General features: G+C 44.7%; 1 protein-coding gene across 2 annotated transcripts in view; it reads left to right on the forward strand.

Moving 5' to 3' along the window:
* Positions 1-10,893: 10,893 nt before the first annotated feature.
* The window catches only part of MATN4 (matrilin 4), a 113,356-nt gene continuing 104,425 nt past the window's right edge, over positions 10,894-19,824 (forward strand). For both annotated transcript variants that reach the window (XM_077252168.1, XM_077252169.1), the window contains exon 1: positions 10,894-10,969. The gene's annotated coding sequence lies outside the window, so the exon portion shown is untranslated. The remainder of the gene's footprint in view (positions 10,970-19,824) is intronic.

Raw genomic sequence — 19,824 nt, forward strand, 5'->3', positions numbered from 1 at the left:
CGGGTGGTCAGGGCACACTAAAGCAGACACCTTTGTGGGCCATGACTACGGCCCTGGCTGCCGCTCACAATACAGCGCTTATTCATATCCATGGATTGTCAGTTACTGCACGGTATAACAGCTGCACGGTATAACAGCCGTCCGGAGGCAAGAGCCATGTTCTCTGAAACCACACTGACCATGAGGATCACGGACAAAGGACACCCCTATATTCCTTAGTATTCTTCAAGATACCGAAGCAAAATGTTTTGTTTTGGGGGGTTTTGTGCACTCTTTTCTTAGATGCACAATCTCATAATTTAGACCACAAATTCTCTCCCATTGGCAGCAGACTTGTCTCTCATCTCCCGTCTCACAATCAGTGAAATTACACTCTAAGGCTATGTTTCTACCATGAGTATTTGGTGAGATTTTGACGCTGTAGATTAACTGCAGAATTTCATTCTTCAACTTGCCAGAATAGGTTATTTGTCTTTCTTTGTTGCCTTTTGATTGTTTTTTTACATGTTTTTATTGCATTTTTTTCAGTTTCGCTCTTGCTTCTTTTTGAATATGATTTTTTAATTACAATTACTTTGTTTGGAAAATTCCTGTTTGCTGTGAGCTTTGATAATGCTTTATTGATAATGCTATGTGTGCATGTGGATTGCATCCATTTTTTTACTGCTGAAATGTAATAAAAACCCATATGAATTTTTTATTTGCGAATATTCGGCATTTCATTAAAGTGTATGGGGAATTCCCGCAAATAAAACACATATAATTCGCAAGATTTCAAAAATTCTACACACCTCAATTTTTGTAGTATTAAAAAAAGTAAACAAGTCCAAGAACGGTAAAGGATCCAGCTTCCAGAATATAAGTTTTAAATTTAATCCATTAAAAAATTGAAAAATATACAAACTTTCCAAAAGGTTGAAGTGAACACTTTCTATAAGAACCAACGCATTTCAAACATTACAACGTTCTTAGTCCTGGTTCGAAATGCATCAGTTTTTATGAAGGTTATTCAGAAAGTGAAATCTCTGTTCCCCTGTACTTTACACACTCTCCCCTGCTCCAGGGCTGAATCGCTGGTGCCACCCATGGTATCTGTTATTGTCTGCAGTGCTGACTTCACATCGACAGCGCTGCAGACAATTACTGAGCTCAGCAGCTTATGATGTCAACTCAAGCAAAGTCACTGAGCTAAGGTACTGACTGCAGCGCTGTCATCGATGTAATGATGAAGTCAGTAAGGATTTACAGCACTTTTACATGGCGATATTTTGCATCAGTATTTGTTAACAGACTCCAGCATTGGATCCAAAACACAGAAGAGGTGAAAGTCATTCAGTTATTACTTTTTTTTAATGTTTGCTCCTGTCTGTTTTTTTAGCTGACAAATACTGATGTAAAATATTCGACAAAATACTCACTGTGTGAATGAGGCGAGGAAGCTGTTTGTAATCCTGCTGTAATATAAGTCCTTATTCCAATGATGAGTGCACACGTGCTTGTCTTCTGTAAGGATTCGGGGAACAACCCGAGAGTGGACCCTCTGGGTCGTGACTCTAGAGCCCCCGAGGACGAGTAGACCAGATGGAACCACTCCCTATACAGGGAGCGTTAGGAGCAGGCCCAAGGCAGATGGAGACACAACAGCTTGAGCCAAAGGGACGGCTACTAAAACAAAAGAAGAGGACACACACCGGAGACACAGAGTGGGCAAGACTGGAACACGGAGAAGGAACGGCAGAGACACTGGGTTAACAAGGCATCAACACAGGGCAGGCATGGTGGAGACACAGGGCTGACAAGGCAAGTACGCAGGGCAGGCACAGCGGAGAGACAGGGCTGACAAGGCAGGAACGCAGAGCAGGCACGGCGGGAACACAGGGCAGACAAGGCAAGTACGCAGGGCAGGCATGGCAGAGAGAAAGGGCTGACAAGGCAGGAATGCAGAGCAGGCACGGTGGGGAAACAGGGCAGACATGACTGGAATGCAGGGCAGGCACAGCGGAGACAAAGGTACAGAGACCGGGGAGCCTAGGACATAGGTACACTGACTGAAAGTACAGGGAAACCTACAAAGCAAAGGCGTCTTACCTGGGAAGATGCCAGGAAGAAATACCCAATGGGCGCCGCCATGTTGGGGCGGAGCCATCGGGTTGCGACCTCCCAGGAGGCAGTGCAGCACAGGAGACGCGACTGCGCATGCGCGGAAGAAAAAAACGCCGTGACTGAGAGAAGGGAGAAGCAGAGCAGCATGGAGCAGAGCCGGGAGCGCGCCGAGGGACAGAAGAAGACAGGTAAGTATGTGCGGTCATAACAGTATCCCCCTCCTTACTCCCCCTCTTTTTAAGGCTGGAGAGAAATCTTTTCATGATAAGAGGAGCATTGATGTTCCCAGGCTCCCAGGATCTCTCCTCAGGACCAAATCCCTCCCACTCAATTAAAAAATAGGTCCTCCCCCTAACAACTTTTCTGGCAAGGATATCTTTAACATTAAAAAATACCATCAGAAGTACTGAGTTGTGGAGAGTGAGGGATAGACGGATGGAAACGATTGAACACTGCAGGTTTGATAAGAGACACAAGGAAGGCATTGGGAATATGCAAGGAAGCAGGTAGCTTCAATTTGTAGGAAACATCATTGATGCGACTTAAGATAGGAAAGGGACCAATGTAGCGAGGTCCCAGTTTGTGAGAGGGAATCTTAAGCTTAATATAACGAGAAGATACCCAAACTCAATCGCAGGGAATATATGGAGGAGCATCCAAATGCTTTTTATCGGCAAATCTCTTCATTCTATAACTAGCAATTTCGAGAGCCTCTTTGGTCTCACTCCAAATTTTAGAGAACTCCTGGGGCAAGAAATCGGCTGCCGGTATCCCCGAGGTGAGTGAAACAGGAAGAGGAATGCCCGGATGTTGACCATAGACCATTAAGAAAGGAGATTTAGAAGAAGATTCACTGGGAAGATTGTTATAAGCAAACTCAGCCCAAGGGAGAAGAGAAACCCAGTCATCCTGATGAGCATTGGAAAAATGTCGCAGGTCTGTTGTTAAAACTTGATTATCTCGCTCCACTTGGCCGTTGGACTGTGGATCATATGCGGAGGAGAAATCCAGATTAATCTTCATTAATCCGCAAAGAGCTCTCCAAAGACGAGAAGTAAATTGAACTCCACGGTCAGAGACAATATGCTGCGGGAAACCATGAAAACGGAAGACTTGATGTAAAAAGATTTTTGCCAACTAGGGGGCGGAAGGCAGGCCAGGCAAAGCAACAAAATGAGCCATTTTGGAAAACCGATCTACGATAACCAGGATGACAGAGCAATTTGAGCAGCGAGGCAAATCGGTGATGAAGTCCATGGCGATTTGGCTCCAATGAATGGAAGGCACTGGCAAAGGATGCAGGAGTCTGGACGGAAGTTGTCTTGGAACTTTAATCTTGGCACAGGAAGGACAAGAAGCTATGAATTCAGAGACATCTTGATGAAGGGACGGCCACCAATAATGCCGAGAGATAAGGGAGAGTGTCTTCTTGACTCCAACATGTCCTGCGATCTTGGAGTGACACTCTCACTTTGTCTTGATCCAACACCAAAGTCTTGCCAGGAGGCGGAGAGACCACTCTTAAGGTACCTTCACACTAAGCGACGCTGCAGCGATACAGACAATGATGCCGATCGCTGCAGCGTTGCTGTTTCATCGTTGTGTGGTCGCTGGAGAGCTGTCACACAGACGGCTCTCCAGCGACCAACGATGCCGAAGTCCCCTGGTAACCAGGGTAAACATCGGGTTACTAAGCGCAGGGCCGCGCTTAGTAACCCGATGTTTACCCTGGTTACCATTGTGAAAGTAAAAATAAAAACACATACTCACATTCCGGTGCCCGGCGTCCGCTTCCCTGCACTCCTCCTGCATCCTGTGTCAGCGCCGAACATCTCCGGCATCTCCCACAGAGCACAGCAGTGACGTCACCGCTCTGCTTTACGGCCGGCACTTACACAGGATGCAGGAGGAGTGCAGGAAAGCGGACGCCGGGCACCGGAATGTGAGTATGTGTTTGTTCTTTTTTACTTTTACAATGGTAACCAGGGTAAACATCGGGTTACTAAGCGCGGCCCTGCGCTTAGTAACCTGATGTTTACCCTGGTTACCAGTGAAGACATCGCTGGATCGGTGTCACACACACCGATCCAGTGATGTCAGCGGGAGATCCAGCGACAAAATAAAGTTCTGGACTTTCAGCAACGACCAGCGATCTCACAGCGGGATCCTGATCGCTGCTGCGTGTCAAACACAACTATATCGCTAGCCAGGACGCTGCAACGTCACGGATCGCTAGCGATATCGTTTAGTGTGAAGGTACCTTTAGAGGAGCAAGAGTGACGATTCTTGCAGGATCAATGATATGAGCCAGAGAGTCTTCTATGTCCATAGGCTGAAAGGATCTAGAGAGAGCATCCGCCTTGACATTCTTTTTTCCGGGTCGGAAATGAAGCTCAAAATCAAACCGTCCAAAGAATAAAGACCATCTATCTTGTCGTGGATTAAGTCTCTGAGCTGACTGAACATAGGCCAGATTCTTGTGGTCTGTGTAAATGACGAACGGATGAACGGCTCCTTCAAGAAGATAGCGCCACTCCTCTAGAGCTAACTTGATAGCCAATAGTTCCTTATCTCCAATGGAATAGTTCCGTTCAGGGGAAGAGAAGGCTTTGGAGAAAAAAACACAGGTAACTAAATGGCCAGAAGAGGATCTTTGCAAGAGAACTGCTCCGGCTTCGATGGGCGATGCGTCGACTTCGATGATAAATGGTCTATTTGCATCTCGGCGATGAAGCACAGGAGTTGCAGCGAACCTCTGCTTTAGAGTCTGGAAAGCTTCTTCAGCTTCAGAGGACCAAAGATTGGAGTTGGCTCCCTTGCGAACAAGAGCTGAAATAGGCTTAGCAATCAAAGAGAAATGCGGAATGAACTGTCTATAGTAATTGGCAAAGCCAAGAAAACATTGGATTGCTTTTATTCCAAGAGGATGAGGCCAGTTAAGAACTGCAGAAACCATCCCAGACCAGACTTCGAGACAATGTATCCAAGGAAGGGCAGGGAAGACTGCTCAAAGATGCACTTCTCAATCTTTGCAAAAAGATGATTCTCCCTTAGTCGTTGCAGAACACGACGTACATCCCGTCTATGAGCAGAAAGGTCCGGAGAGAAGATGAGAATGTTGTCCAGATAAACCACGACACAGGAGTAGAGAAGATCCCGGAATACATCATTAACGAATTCTTGGAATCCCGCAGGTGCATTGCAGAGGCCGAACGGCATAACCAAATACTCATAGTGATCGTCGCGAGTGTTAAAAGCAGTTTTCCACTCGTCTACAGCACGAATTTGAACCAGATTGTACGCTCCACGCAAATCCAGTTTGGTAAAAATTTGCGCTCCTCTGAGGCGATCGAAGAGTTCAGGAATGAGTGGCAGTGGGTATTTGTTCTTCACCGTTATGTTGTTTAGGCCTCTGTAATCAATGCAGGGACGAAGTGAGGCATCTTTCTTCTTTACAAAAAAGAAGCCTGCTCCGGCAGGAGAAGAGGATTTGCGAATGAATCCCTTTGCAAGATTCTCTTGAATGTAGTCTGACATGGCTTGCGTCTCAATAGGGGAGAGAGGATAGATTCTACCTCTTGGAGGGATAGCCCCAGGCACGAGGTCGATGGGACAATCATATGGTCTGTGTGGCCGTAAACCTTCTGCCTCCTTCTTGTCAAAGACATCCGAGAAAGAACTGTAGACACAGGGTAAGGAGGAAAAGAAAGAAGAAGAAGAAGAAGCAACACCCACAGGATGCACCGGCAGCAGACAACGTTCCCGACAGAATTCTCCCCAGCGCAAAACACTACCATTATGCCAATCTAATAAGGGCTTGTGATTCCGTAACCAGGGAAGACCTAGAAGAACAGGATAAGACAGACCAGCTAAAACATAAAATGAAATTTTCTCCCTATGCAAAGCCCCTACATGAAGCTCCACCTCGTGCGTAACTTGCGTAACGGTCTACCATCCACGGATGGAAGGAATAACGGACTCTCCAAGGTCTTGACAGGGACAGAAAATTTTATGACCTCTTCAAGTCTAATAAAATTCCCTGCAGTGCCCGAATCCACATAAGCATCTAAAGAAAAGCCCTTACCAGAAATGTGTAATAAGACAGACAAAGTAAGAGGTTGAGAGGAATCACAAACACTTAGGGAGGCCTCTCTTACCTGACCTAGGGGGAGAAGTTTTCCGGACGTTCAGGCCAGGACCACAACAGATGAGAGGCACTCCCGCAATAGAAACATAACCCTTGAGTACGCCTCTCCTTACATCGTTGTTCAGACATTTTGAGACGGTCCACCTGCATCGGTTCTGGTGCGGACGCTATGGAGGAAGTACCGAGCCATGAACTGAATGGTTTGCAGGTAGCAGGGGAAGGCCGAAGAAGTCTCCGCTCTCGAGCACGCTCCTGGAAACGAAGATCATTACGGGTAGGTAAGGAAATCAAATCCTCCAAAACCGTAGGAGTGTCCCGATCAGCTAGCTCATTCTTTATACGCCCGGAGAGACCTCGCCAGAAGGCCCCTACCAATGCCTCATTATTCCAGCCTAAATCAGAGGAGAGAGTACAAAACTGAATGGCGTATTGGCTCACAGTTAAGGATCCTTGATGGAGATTAAAAAGAGCCTCATTAGTAGAGGCCAGACATCCGGGTTTGTCAAAAACATGGCGAAAAGTCTCTAAAAATTCAGACAATCGGGAGACCATGGGATCGTCTCGCTCCCAAAGGGGATTAACACATGCCAGGGCGTCACCCTCCAAATGGGAAATTAAAAAAAGCAATTTTAGCCCGATCAGTAGGGTATTGCTGGGGCAGAAGTTCAAAATGAAGGCAACATTGATTTAAAAAACCCCGACATAATTTGGGATCACCACTGTACCGTGGAGGTTTAGCTAAGCGGGGAGGTGGGTGGGGAGCAGAAACCGTGGTGGAGGCGGCCGTTTGCAAAGAAAGCAGCCGGTCGTCCACCGAGGCCATGTAGCTAAAGATATGAGCCTGGGCATCACGTTGCAGAACCAACTCTTGCTGTAAGCCAGCTAATTGGGAGGCGTTACCAGGGTCAGAAGACTGAAGTGAGGAAAGACGAGAATCCATAGCCTTCATGAAAGACATGATACGGTCTGATTCTCCCGCAAAAAGACAAATTCTTTTTGCGCAGCAGATGCTCCAGCGGGATCCATGGCCTTTGCTTACTGTAAGGATTCGAAGAACAACCATAGAGTGGACCCTCTGGGTCATGACTCTAGAGCCCCTGAGGATGAGCGGACCAGATGGAACCACCCCCTATACAGGGAGCGTTAGGAGCAGGCCCAAGGGGGATGAAGACACAACAGCTTGAGCCAAAGGGACGGCTACTAAAACAAAAGAAGAGGGCACACATACCGGAGACACAGAGTGGGCAAGACTTGAACACGGAGAAGAAACGGCAGAGACACTGGGTTAACAAGGCAGGAACACAGGGCAGGCACGGTGGAGGCACAGGGCTGACAAGGCAAGTACGCAGGGCAGAAACGGCGGAGAGACAGGGCTGACAAGGCAGGAACACAGAGCAGGCACGGCAGGGACACAGGGCAGACAACGCAAGTACGCAGAGCAGGCATGGCGGAGAGAAAGGGCTGACAAGGCAGGAACGCAGAGCAGGCACGGCGGGGAAATAGGGCAGACAAGACTGGAACGCAGGGCAGGCACAGCAGAGACAAAGGTACAGAAACCGGGGATCCTAGGACATAGGTACACTGACTGGAAGTACAGGGAAACCTACAAAGCAATGGCGTCTTACCTGGGAAGACGCCGGGAAGAAATACCCGATGGGCACCGCCATGTTGGGGCGGAGCCATAGGGTCGCGACCTCCCAGGAGGCAGTGCGGCGCAGGAGACGCGACTGCGCATGCGCTGAAGAACAGAACGCCGCTACCAAGAGAAGGGAGAAGCGGAGCAGAGCCGGGAGCGCGCTGAGGGACAGAAGAAGACAGGTAAGTATGTGCGGTCATAACATCTTCTCTGCTGTATGATATTCAGCAGTGCAGGAGCAACACCTGGGGCAAAACTGTGGCCGGCAGATGTCCGGCCCTATGACACAGTGACATGTGATGGACCCCGACTCCCAAACAAAATTAATCACACAGATGCACACAAAATAAATACACAAAGCATTGTAATTAGGTGTCAAACATTCTCATTTTTATTTACATTCACATGACACCAAAAATGGCACAACCCCTGACTCACGAAGAGTCACCCTCCAGCACTCAGGAGAGGAAAAACCCCTGTGGTGGAAACCTCTAGGAAACCATGGCTGGAGGATCGCCCTTCCTTTGGGCTTAGAGAGTTAGTGCCGATATATAACAGATGTAACAAGTTTTAACATTTGTACAGTTTACCAGATTTACAGAGAACGACATAACAAATATAGACTATAAATGTGATAAACCGGATGTGGGAGAGATCTGGCTGCGATATCGGTCACCACATTAGTTGTTAGACCCAATTTAGTAGATCTGATTGCCCAGATGGATGAACCATTTCTTCCTTACAGATCCAGGTCCACCTCTCATAAATTTAGACTTTTGGTTACAGGGATTATTCATAATGGATAACCCCTAATAGGAGAAATACCCCCTCCCTCCCCCCTTCTCCCATCCCAATTTATCACCCATTAAAGTCATAGGTGCTGCCATGAACTCCCAAAGGAGAGCAGCTCTTTGTAGAGGGTAACAGAAGGGGATCCTGTGCTGGGGACCCCCCTCGGTTACCTTCCCGTTTCCTGGGGGTGTCTAAAGCAGACAAACCCTTTCCCTGCTAGAACCTCCAAATTTTACCAAGGTCAGCACATTACTTGGGGTGGTCAAGCTCAACGTCCTCAGGCACATCAGTAATGGCGCTCGTGGCAGCGCGGCCTTCTATTATGGAATCTTCTTTATCACACTTGTTTATGACCTCATAACAGTCGTCATGGTTACTGCAGGGGCTATTACTGATGCAGGACCCAAGTATTAACTCTTTCATCATTGGTAATTCACTTCATTATAGAGGAAAATAACTGCACTTGTTACCAAGCAGGCACCTATCATTATGGCTTCCCTTAGGCACCCTCAGAAATACAGAGTAAACGTGCAGGTGTTTCAGGAGTGTTTTGCACTTTTTAAATCTAGAGATTGGATTTATAGCTAGCACTTTACACAGAAAAAAAATAAGGGGAAATTACTTGTAAAATAATATTACAGGGAATTACATTTCAAGCATTTTCCGAATGTACAGTTCACATAATTACATAGGTTGAAAAAAAGACCTAGGACCATCAAGTTCAACCTATTTTCAAAGTTATATATTTTATATTGCTAGATTATTTATAACTCACAATGTCAGGTTTTGTTAAAAAAGCATCCAGACCTTTTTTAAATGTTGTTATAGTAACTGCCATTACTAGCTCTTGTGGTCGGCATTCCAGTCTGATTGCTCTTACTGTAAAGAACCCTTTCCTATTTAGCTGCCATAATTGGCTTTCCTCCAGGTGCAACAAACAGGCTCGGACTGGCCCACAGGGTAACAGGGGAATCCCCCGGTGGGCCCCTGTGTAGATCTGGGTCCCCAACCCCACTGTATGGGCAGAACTTGGCATAATTCACTTGATCCACTCTGTACAGAAAAAAGTAGCATCTCATCATTCATTAACCATGCTACCCAGTTTATTATTATATAGAGATATAGGTAAATTTGTTAACGAAGGTAGTATAATATTTGCATGCAGGTGAAAAGTGGCCCCCCCCCCCAAAGTCCATGTTACTGGTGGGCCTTTGTCACCCCAGTCCGACCCTGACTCCAACCACAACTTCCTTTGTAACAAAAATCTTAAAATGAAAAGTCTGTAGTGACTTCAGACTTATGAATCCCCCCAGGACATGCACTGTACGCTGTGAGGATTCGCCGCTTTCTAAGCCAGGAATGGCAGTGATGTATATGTTATACTTACTCCGGACCAGAGCCCGATTAGTGGGCCCAACCTTGCTCCATACACTTTTACTGAGCAAGGCCACGCCCCATCTAGAGACATGGCCATCCAGTGAGCATAGCCATCTACTGGGCACTGACTTTCTCATACAAGTGTATGGAGCAAGGTCGGGCCCACTAGTTGGGCTCTAGCTGGGAGTATGTATAACGCATACATCACCGCCGTTTCAGAAACCAGAGAATCCTCGCAGCGCACAGTTCGTTCACCTGGGGGGTTTACATAAGTCTGCAATCACACATAGACTTATCGATGTAGACCGGACAAGCCCTGTAATTTTATAACCATTGCTTATCTATAGGAGGCATCACCCCATCCCACCCATGCACCAATGTCTTGTTGTAACATCTCTAGTGTTGTGCTCTTGTCTTAGTCACGCCTTTGTAAGCCTGCCTGATGAAGGCTTTGATAGCCTGCAATTATATTTTTTCTGGTTAGCCAATAAAAGTATAACTCCTAGAAAACGTTTGTCTTTTTTGGTATTGACAAGCGGAGCTTATAATAATGGATTGGAAAGTTCTGTACACACAATTCCATCATAAGAGCAGAATGGACAAAGTGTAAAAGTATGACGTCACTTGTGAACGTCACATTCCTATTAGTAGGTACAGGTGAGGACACTAGTGGTCCTCCTGATTAACTTCTCTACGGTATAACAGCATGTATAGTCTTCCCAAGCAGGAAAACTCCTGTGCAACTGGACGGTGACAGCTTTAGTGCTAATCTGTGTTGTTCTTTAGGCTGGCTGCAGCAGTTCCAATTTCATGATGGGAGGGGCCCCCTTTTTACCTCCCAGAATTAAAAACCTGCACGGACCTCAGTGCTCCTCAAACCAAGGCTAGAAAAGAGAAGGTGGACAGACGACACAGTAAGGAACCCCTTATTTGCTCTTATGTTGGTGGCTGCTTTCTGACTTAGGATGAAATATGTAACAGATGCTGGAGCCAGGGATACTACTGATGGCTTTACATTTTTGGGGACAATGTCTAATGCATGTATGACTGATTTTACAGACATTTACTAGTGATCTAGCGCTGACATATTCCATAGCGCTGTACATAGATTGCATTCATTTAGGTGAAGTCTTAGGGACTGTGTATAACCCAGCACACTGATGGGGGCCAGGATTGTACAGTCTGCCCCAGCAGGATGCTGCCACTCTCACCAATCTCTCATTGGTCCAGGCGTAATAACGGCTCGGATAGGAAGCATTTAAATACATGGAGATGCTTTGGAAACATTACTTCATTAAAGAGGCTTTGATCAGCCGTTCTTGGCAGGCAGCATGACATTATTTGCCACTATTTTCCTTGTACTAGTAAAAACCTGTGAACCTGCAACAATGTAGAATTATTTTAGGACATTGTTTTAGGAACTTTTGCATTTTGTTGGATTAGAAATCCCAGCAGATTGCGAGTTAGAAATCCAATTAATGGTTCCAAGAATGTGGGAGTCAACCAGTTATAGGACTGCAAATCTCAGAAAGTAGAATACAGAGATTATTAGGTTGCTTTTCTCCTATAATGAAGTATTTCTGACTTTACCTAACAGACTGCGCTCTTTGGACTGGCAGATTGGGTATAGTAGCTATGTGATATTTGTGACCCCTTTTTATTAGGTATATTCTCCTTTGAATGACTGCACAATGAATGCAAATAGCTTTCTATCAAATGCAATTACTTATTTAATCCAGAGGTTTATTTTAGGAAACTTAAAAGACTCAGACTCAGAGCCGTATACACTGGTGACATTGTGTAGTATTAGTAATGATCTGTGCCTTCTACAACTTTGTAGTCTTCCATGTCTGTTTACTTTGGTGATTGAAGTGCTGCTTTAATACATCATAACCTGAAGCTTTGGGGTAATTAATTACATGTGACATATGACTTTCCGTGGCCGAAGGGTGACATATAGAAGATAATTGTTTCCTTATGATGAGCATTCACAACAAGTTATGCAGCTATTAGTGGCTATAGACATTAAAGGGAACCTGTCACCACGTTTTTGGAAGATGGGATAAAAATAGCGTTAAATAGGGGCAGAGGTGGGCGTTACATTAGTGTGTTTGTTATGCGTTTATTACCCACCTAAGTTGCCGAAATACCTTTGCAAAGTCTCCGTTTTCGCCTGTCAATCAGGCTGGTCTGGTCAAAAGGGCGTTGTCTTCCCCCAGATTTTGCGTAGTTTTCCGTTGGTGGCGTAGTGGTGTGCGCATGCCCAAGGTCCCGAATCCTCTGCCAGGGGATTTAAAAGAGCGCGCTGTTCGTTATTTCATTGGTGATCGGTGGGGGCGGCCATCTTCCTTTGGCCGCGCGTGCGCAGAAGCGGCGCTCTGCTGGCCGCGGCTTCAGGAAAATGGCCGCCGCGATATCCATCTGCGCACGCGCGGCATCCCGCGGCCATTTTCCTGAAGCCGCGGCCAGCAGAGCGCCGCTTCTGCGCACGCGCGGCCAAAGGAAGATGGCCGCGCCCACCGATCACCAATGAAATAACGAACAGCGCGCTCTTTTAAATCCCCTGGCAGAGGATTCGGGACCTTGGGCATGCGCACACCACTACGTCACCAACGGAAAAATACGCAAAATCTGGGGGAAGACAACACGCCCTTTTGACCAGACCAGCCTGATTGACAGGCGAAAACGGAGACTTTGCAAAGGTATTTCGGCAACTTAGGTGGGTAATAAACGCATAACAAACACACTAATGTAACGCCCACCTCTGCCCCTATTTAACGCTATTTTTATCCCATCTTCCAAAAACGTGGTGACAGGTTCCCTTTAAATCTGCAGTAAAATCATATTTCTACTATATTTGTCTATCTATATATTCCCATTTCAAACCAGCTTTTTCTTAAAGGGAAAGTTTAAATTCTGCCCCCCCCCCCTTACTATTTCTGGAATGTTGACCCTCTCGGATGTCCCAGCAGATTTACAGACAATTTTAACACCCCAGCTGTCTGTTCTTCTAAGGTATATAGACAGTTCACCCATACAAGAGTGATTTATGTGCATAGGTTTGAATAGGGTCTATTATCAGCAGGGTTTTGTAAATAGCTGGCTAAGACTGGAAACACTCTAAAGACAATAATTCAAAAGTGGTGTAACCATGGCAACCACTAATTTACATTGTAACTTTCATTAGCTAGTACTAGTAATGTATCTTTTACCAGGATGTAATGTTAGCATTGGTGGGAATCACTGGGTAATAATTCACAGAAGAATAGTCATCACATTGATTAGAAGACCTAAAAAAATGTACACCATCCATCAATTTAGAATAGGCATCATGCATACCTCATGTCTTTGCTATATTTAATTGGTTAATATCATTTCTACAAACTTTGCTTAAATCAATAGGAGAAGTGAAGGTATGCAAAATGATTTTTCTCCACTTATGAGCCACTTCTTTGCCTCCCTCATTATTTGCACAAAAACACAGCTAAAATGTATTTTTTAGACTAGACAGAGTTTCAGCTAACTGAGAGATCAGGTTACATTCTGTTTTCTCAAGAGGAGAAGGGAAGAAGAGAAAGCAATCATAGAGTGAGACAGAAGAAGAGAGGCACACGGAGAAGGTGCTACTTCTTCCTAGGAAGTATTCTCTTTAGTGCTAGTATAAACATGATGATACTGTTGTTTCTGACAGTGTGCTATTGAGACTTACAGATTACAATACAACTTCTCTCTCTCATCCACAAAGCGCTCCACAGTTCTGAACCATCATATATCTCCTCCCTCATCTGTCCATCGCCCTGCCTGTGCTCTCCATTCTGCATCTGATCTAAGACTAACATCCTCCATAGTCTGAACCTCCCACTTTTGTCTCCAAGACTTCTCTCGTGCTGCGCCAGTTTTCAGGAATGCACTACCCTGGAAGATCCAATTAATACCTAGCCCCCACATTTTTAAGCGTGCTTTAATCCTTTGCGACATGCGCCTTACTAGTACGGCGCATATCGCATCTCCCCCTTTGATGTTGGCTCCGGCGGTGACCCCACCTCAAAGCCGGGTGATGTCAGCTGTTTCATCGCATTCCACCCGCCGGTATTAACTAGTTAAATGCTGCTGTCAAAATCTGACAGCGGCATTTAATGCGCACTTCTGGTCATCTGGCCGGAAATGCGCGCACCGCTGACCCCCATTACGTGATCAGGGATCATCGGTGCATTGGCATAACAACCAAAGGTCTCCCTGTGGTCGGTACTCATAGCAAGCCTGTAGTTCAGCTACATAGGAGCAATCTGAGCATCGCTCCTATTTAGCAGAGCCGATCAGGCTATGCCAGTTTCTAGTCTCCCATGGAGGCTATTGAAGCATGGCAAAAGTTAAAAAAAAAGTTTTAAAAAATATGAAAAAATAAATAAATAAAAGTTTAAATCACCTCCCTTTCACCCCATTCAAAATAAAACAAATAACAAAAATCAAACCTACACATATTTGGTATCGCCGCATTCACAATCGCCCGATCTATCAATAAAAAAAATAATTAACCTGATGGCTAAACGGCGCAGCGAGAAAAAAATTAAAAACGCCAGAATTACATTTTTTTGGTCGCCGCGACATTGCATTAAAATGCAATAACAGGCGATCAAAAGAATGTATCTGCACCAAAATGGAATCATTAAAAATGTCAGCTCAGCACGCAAAAAATAAGCCCTAACCCGACCCCAGATCATGAAAAGTGGAGACGCAACGGGTATTGGAAAATTGCACAATTTTTTTTTTTCAGCAAAGTTTGGAATTTTTTTTACCACTTAGATAAAAAAGAACCTAGACATGTTAGGTGTTTATGAACTCGTAATGACCTGGAGAATCATAATGGCAGGTCAGTTTTAGTATTTGGTGAACCTAGAAAAAAAAGCCAAACAAAAAACAAGTGTGGGATTGCACTTATTTGCAATTTCACCACACTTGGAATTTCTTTCCCGTTTTCTAGTACACGATATGGTAAAACCTATGGTTTTGTTCAAAAGTACAACTCTTCCCACAAAAAACAAGCCCTCACATGGCCATATTGACGGAAAAATAAAAAAGTTCTGGCTCTGGGAACACACAAACGAAAAAGGGCTGCGGCACGAAGAGGTATAAAACCACATCTCTGTAGACAGGCTTATTACCTCACTTCACTAATCTAACTTTCTCCTGCTCCCCCTTCCAATTTTTTTCTCAGAATCTGTTCCCTTTTATTCATCTGGCTCCACATCGTCCATGCACCCAATAGCACTTGGTAACTGTGCTTAGACATTGGCTGATAACTGGATCATGCAGCTTTATATCTTCTTAACCCCTATTTATTATCATGATGGCTGGACCATGCATGACAAGCATGTTCTACCTATTGTGTCCTCCACACCCACTTTTCCTTATAGATTGTAAGTAGTGTTAAGCGAGCGTGCTCAGATCAGGTATTATCCAAGCAAGTGGCATCGATCCACCGCGGATGCATGCCTCGCAACTGTTCATAAAATCAATCCCCCCTTCAGCTCCTCATATGTAAACTATAGAAACCTTTATATCTTCCATCTGTTGCTGCATTTTCTAGAAATTACTCTCATTAGCTAGATTGGAGGTTCACTGATTTCCTTGCCTGGTGCCTGATGTCACACAGAGAGTAAGCGATCAATCATGATAAAAAGGCTGCTACTTGCTGGGGCAACAGTCTTCAAAGCCAGAAGGTTAGTACCACCCCTTCTGAAGAAGATTGTACATTGAAACGCGTGTCAAGGGGTACGCTGGTGTGTGACCACAGACAGGGAATCTATATTTACTCTTGGTATCTCTATTTTGTATTGTCATTATTTTATTTGATTACCTTGAGTTATGGTTAGTGTTGAGCGATACCGTCCGATACTTGAAAGTATCGGTATCGGAAAGTATCGGCCGATACCGGCAAAGTATCGGATCCAATCCGATACCGATACCCGATACCAATACAAGTCAATGGGACTCAAGTATCGGACGGTATCCCTGATGGTTCCCAGGGTCTGAAGGAGAGGAAACTCTCCTTCAGGCCCTGGGATCCATATTAATGTGTAAAATAAAGAATTAAAATAAAAAATATTGCTATACTCACCTCTCCGACGCAGCCTGGACCTTACCGAGGGAACCGGCAGCGTTCTTTGCTTAAAATGCGCGCGTTTACTTCCTTCCGTGACGTCACGGCTTGTGATTGGTCGCGTGCCGCCCATGTGGCATTAATGCCTAATTCTGCATTCAGGACCTGAAATTACGTCACGGCTTGCTGTGATTGGTCGCGTCGCGGTCACATGGGCGGCACGCAACCAATCACAAGCCGTGACGTAATTTTAAAATGCGCGCGTTTCCTGCCTCCCGTGACGTCACGGCTTGTGATTGGTCGCGTCGCCCATGTGACCGCGACGCGACCAATCACAAGCCGGAACGTAATTTTAAAATCCTGAATGCCTAGAATTAGGCATTGAGGACCTGAAAATTACGTCACGACTTGCTGTGATTGGTCGCTTCGCGGCCACATGGGCGGCACGCGACCAATCACAAGCCGTGACGTCACGTAAGGAAGGAAAAGCGCGCATTTTAAGCAAACAACGCTGCCGGTTCCCTCGGTGAGGTCCAGGCTGCGTCGGAGAGGTGAGTATAGCAATATTTTTTTATTTTAATTCTTTATTTTACACATTAATGTTGTTTCGATACCGATACCCAATACCACAAAAGTATCGGATCTCGGTATCGGAATTCCGATACCCGCAAGTATCGGCCGATACCCGATACTTGTGGTATCGGAATGCTCAACACTAGTTATGGTGTGCACATTACCTTTTTTGTTTTCCTGTAAAGGCTATATACCTTAATGACTTCATCTTATTGTACAGTTAGTCCTCGGGTTACGACGGTCTCGTGTTACGTTGTTTTGTGGTTGCGAAGCTTTATACGACGCCTCATTCTGACTTAAGCGGTTTTGCGTCGTAAGTCGAACTACGTGCAGCGGCAGAAGAATAGAGTCCAGTACTGTACACTGTACCTGGTTACACGAGGAAAACGAGTCTCCTGCACGCCATAACACCCTAATTATGTAGGGTACTGTGTTAGGATAGGTGTTTGGATAGGCTAAGTGTTTGCAGTACTGTACTGTTATTATGGTACAGTACTGTATGAACGTATGGTCCGACTTACGTCAAAATTCGGTTTACGACACCGCGTAAGAACGGATCAACGTCTTAAGTCGAGGACTGCCTGTATTATGGTTTTCTTTATATTCCTTGCCTTCAGATGAAAACAGATATAATCAATATAGCACTATGCTAAAAGATAAATTCAGTTATTTTTACTATGCCTGACCATCCTTTTCACATATTGTGCATTCCTATACCTAATTCAACCTTCTTGCACTATGCACTTTACTTATTTTCTGTATTGATATAGTCTATATTCTACCTCAGACTGCCTGTATGATTATTATAGGATGTACTATACTCTGTATTGTTTTATTTAGGCCTTACACCTACCCTCACGTCCAGTGTTTGCTTTTTTCCATCACCTGTATGGTTAGCTTGCATCTCCAATTTTTAAATAGTTTTTTTTTTTAAACTATGTGCTTCAATAAAATTATTTTATACTGTGAGAATTGGTATTGGAGGAGTTTGTTTGTCCTTACATTTTTTCAGTTTTTTGAGTTGTATAAGGTCCTCCGTGTATTTTTCTGAGCTGTTCATTTTCAGTTATGCTAGCTTCTAGCCTCCTATGGAGACTATTGAAGCATGGCAAAAGTAAAAAAAAATATTTAAAAAAATATTAAAAAAATATATAAAAGTTAAAATCACCCCCCTTTTTGCTCCATTCAAAATAAAACAATAAATATCAAATCAAACCTACACATATTTTGTATCTCCGTGTTCAGGATCGCCCGGTCTATCAATAAAAAGTAGAATTTACCTGATTGCTAAACGGCGTAGCGAGAAAAAGTAAAAATGCCAGAATTACGTTCTTTTGGACTCCGCGACATTGCATTAAAATGCAATAAAGGGCGATTAAAAGATCATATCTGCACCAAAATGGTATCATTAAAAACATCAGCTCAGCATGCAAAAAATAAGCCCTCACCCAACCTGAGATCACGAAAAATGGGAATGCTATGGGTATCGGAAAATAGCACAATTTTTTGGGAAATATTTTTTCACTACTTAGATAAAAAAAAAACTAGACATGTTTGGTGTCTATGAACTCGTAATGACCTGGAGAATCATAATGACAGGTCAGTTTTAGCATTTAGCGAACCTAGCAAAAAGTCAAACAAAAAACAAGTGTGAGATTGAAATTTTTTGCAATTTCACCGCACTTGGATTTTTTTCTCATTTTCTAGTACACGACATGGTAAAACCAATGGTGTTGTTCAAAAGTACAACTCGTCCCGCAAAAAGTAAGCCCTCACAGGGCCATATTGAAGGAAAAATAAAAAGTTATGGCTCTGGGAAGGAGGGGAGCGAAAAACGAAAACGTAAAAAAAGCTCCGGGGGCTAAAGGGTTAAAAAGGTTTTGAAGCAATACTGAGCTCTTTTCATTTCAGGAATTACGCAGGGATCCCCACTATGGATACATTTAACCCTTGAGGGTCAGGGAACAATCCATCAGCTCCCTCCACCATTACAGGTTCTCAGCTCAATTTCTTAACAATGGCATATCGAATTACTACAAAACAGATATAATTTTTCTTGTTACACTAGGACCTATATATCCATTTCAGTAGTAAAATTGTCTTAATAGGTCCCACTCACTCTCATCCTTTCCATTGATCTTATTTGTCTCATATTCCAATTAAAGGGAGTTTACACCCCAAAATCAATATTGAACAATCTACACAATGATGTAGAGGACTTATCTCCTATAAGCAATCATATTAGCACTGCACCTGTTTGTGGCACATGCCAACAAATGTAGATGGAGTTTAGTCAGTGATGACTCTGGAAGCAAGCACTGTCGGTCAGAAGAGGGAGAAGGTCCTCAACATTCAAAATGAGGTAGCGTAAACAGTGCACCAAGCTTACTCATTTGCATGAAAATTAAAAATATTTTTCTCAAGAATTGTACAACTAATAGGCATTTTTTATAAGTGTCAAGTTCCAAATATCACTGTACAGATCATTTAATATTTAATTGAGATGTGACAGACTCCTTAATAAACAAAAATATATGAAAAAATCTTATCTCTGTGTCTAAGGAGCTCAACCATGACCCTTCCTCCTCCTCATTGCCTTGTGTGTGGCTGTGAGATAACTGGCTGCAGCAGAAACCTCCCAGATGGGATCGGCCTGCAGTCGGACAAAGATAGCTAGCTTACCACCTTCACGAAGGGTAAGACCGGCGTCACACTAGCGTATTGCATCCGATGCGATATGTTAATGACCCTCAGCTCCTTCTCTGCTGCGAGCAGGAGCCGAGTGTCATGCGTCTGTGCTCCGAGCCTCTCGCAGAGAGCGGATCGGAGCACAGCTGCGGAGGAGGCGGAGAAACTAATTTCTCCATCTCCTCCATTGCCGGGGTCCGCGTTTAGCGCACAGCACTCGGATGATATCCAAGTGTTGTGCGCTGTCTCACTCGCACCCATAGGCTTATATGGGTGCAAGTGAGCCGAGAATCGGCCGAGTGTCCTTGACAATCGCAGCATGCTGCCATTGTCTCGGGCTGAGGAAAATGGCCAACAAAAAATCGGCTGCTGGGAGCTGCCCCATAGTGTAACATTGGTCCGAGTGCA

This window comes from Ranitomeya variabilis, chromosome 4 (assembly GCF_051348905.1).
Source record: "Ranitomeya variabilis isolate aRanVar5 chromosome 4, aRanVar5.hap1, whole genome shotgun sequence".
NCBI classification, from domain to species: domain Eukaryota; kingdom Metazoa; phylum Chordata; class Amphibia; order Anura; family Dendrobatidae; genus Ranitomeya; species Ranitomeya variabilis.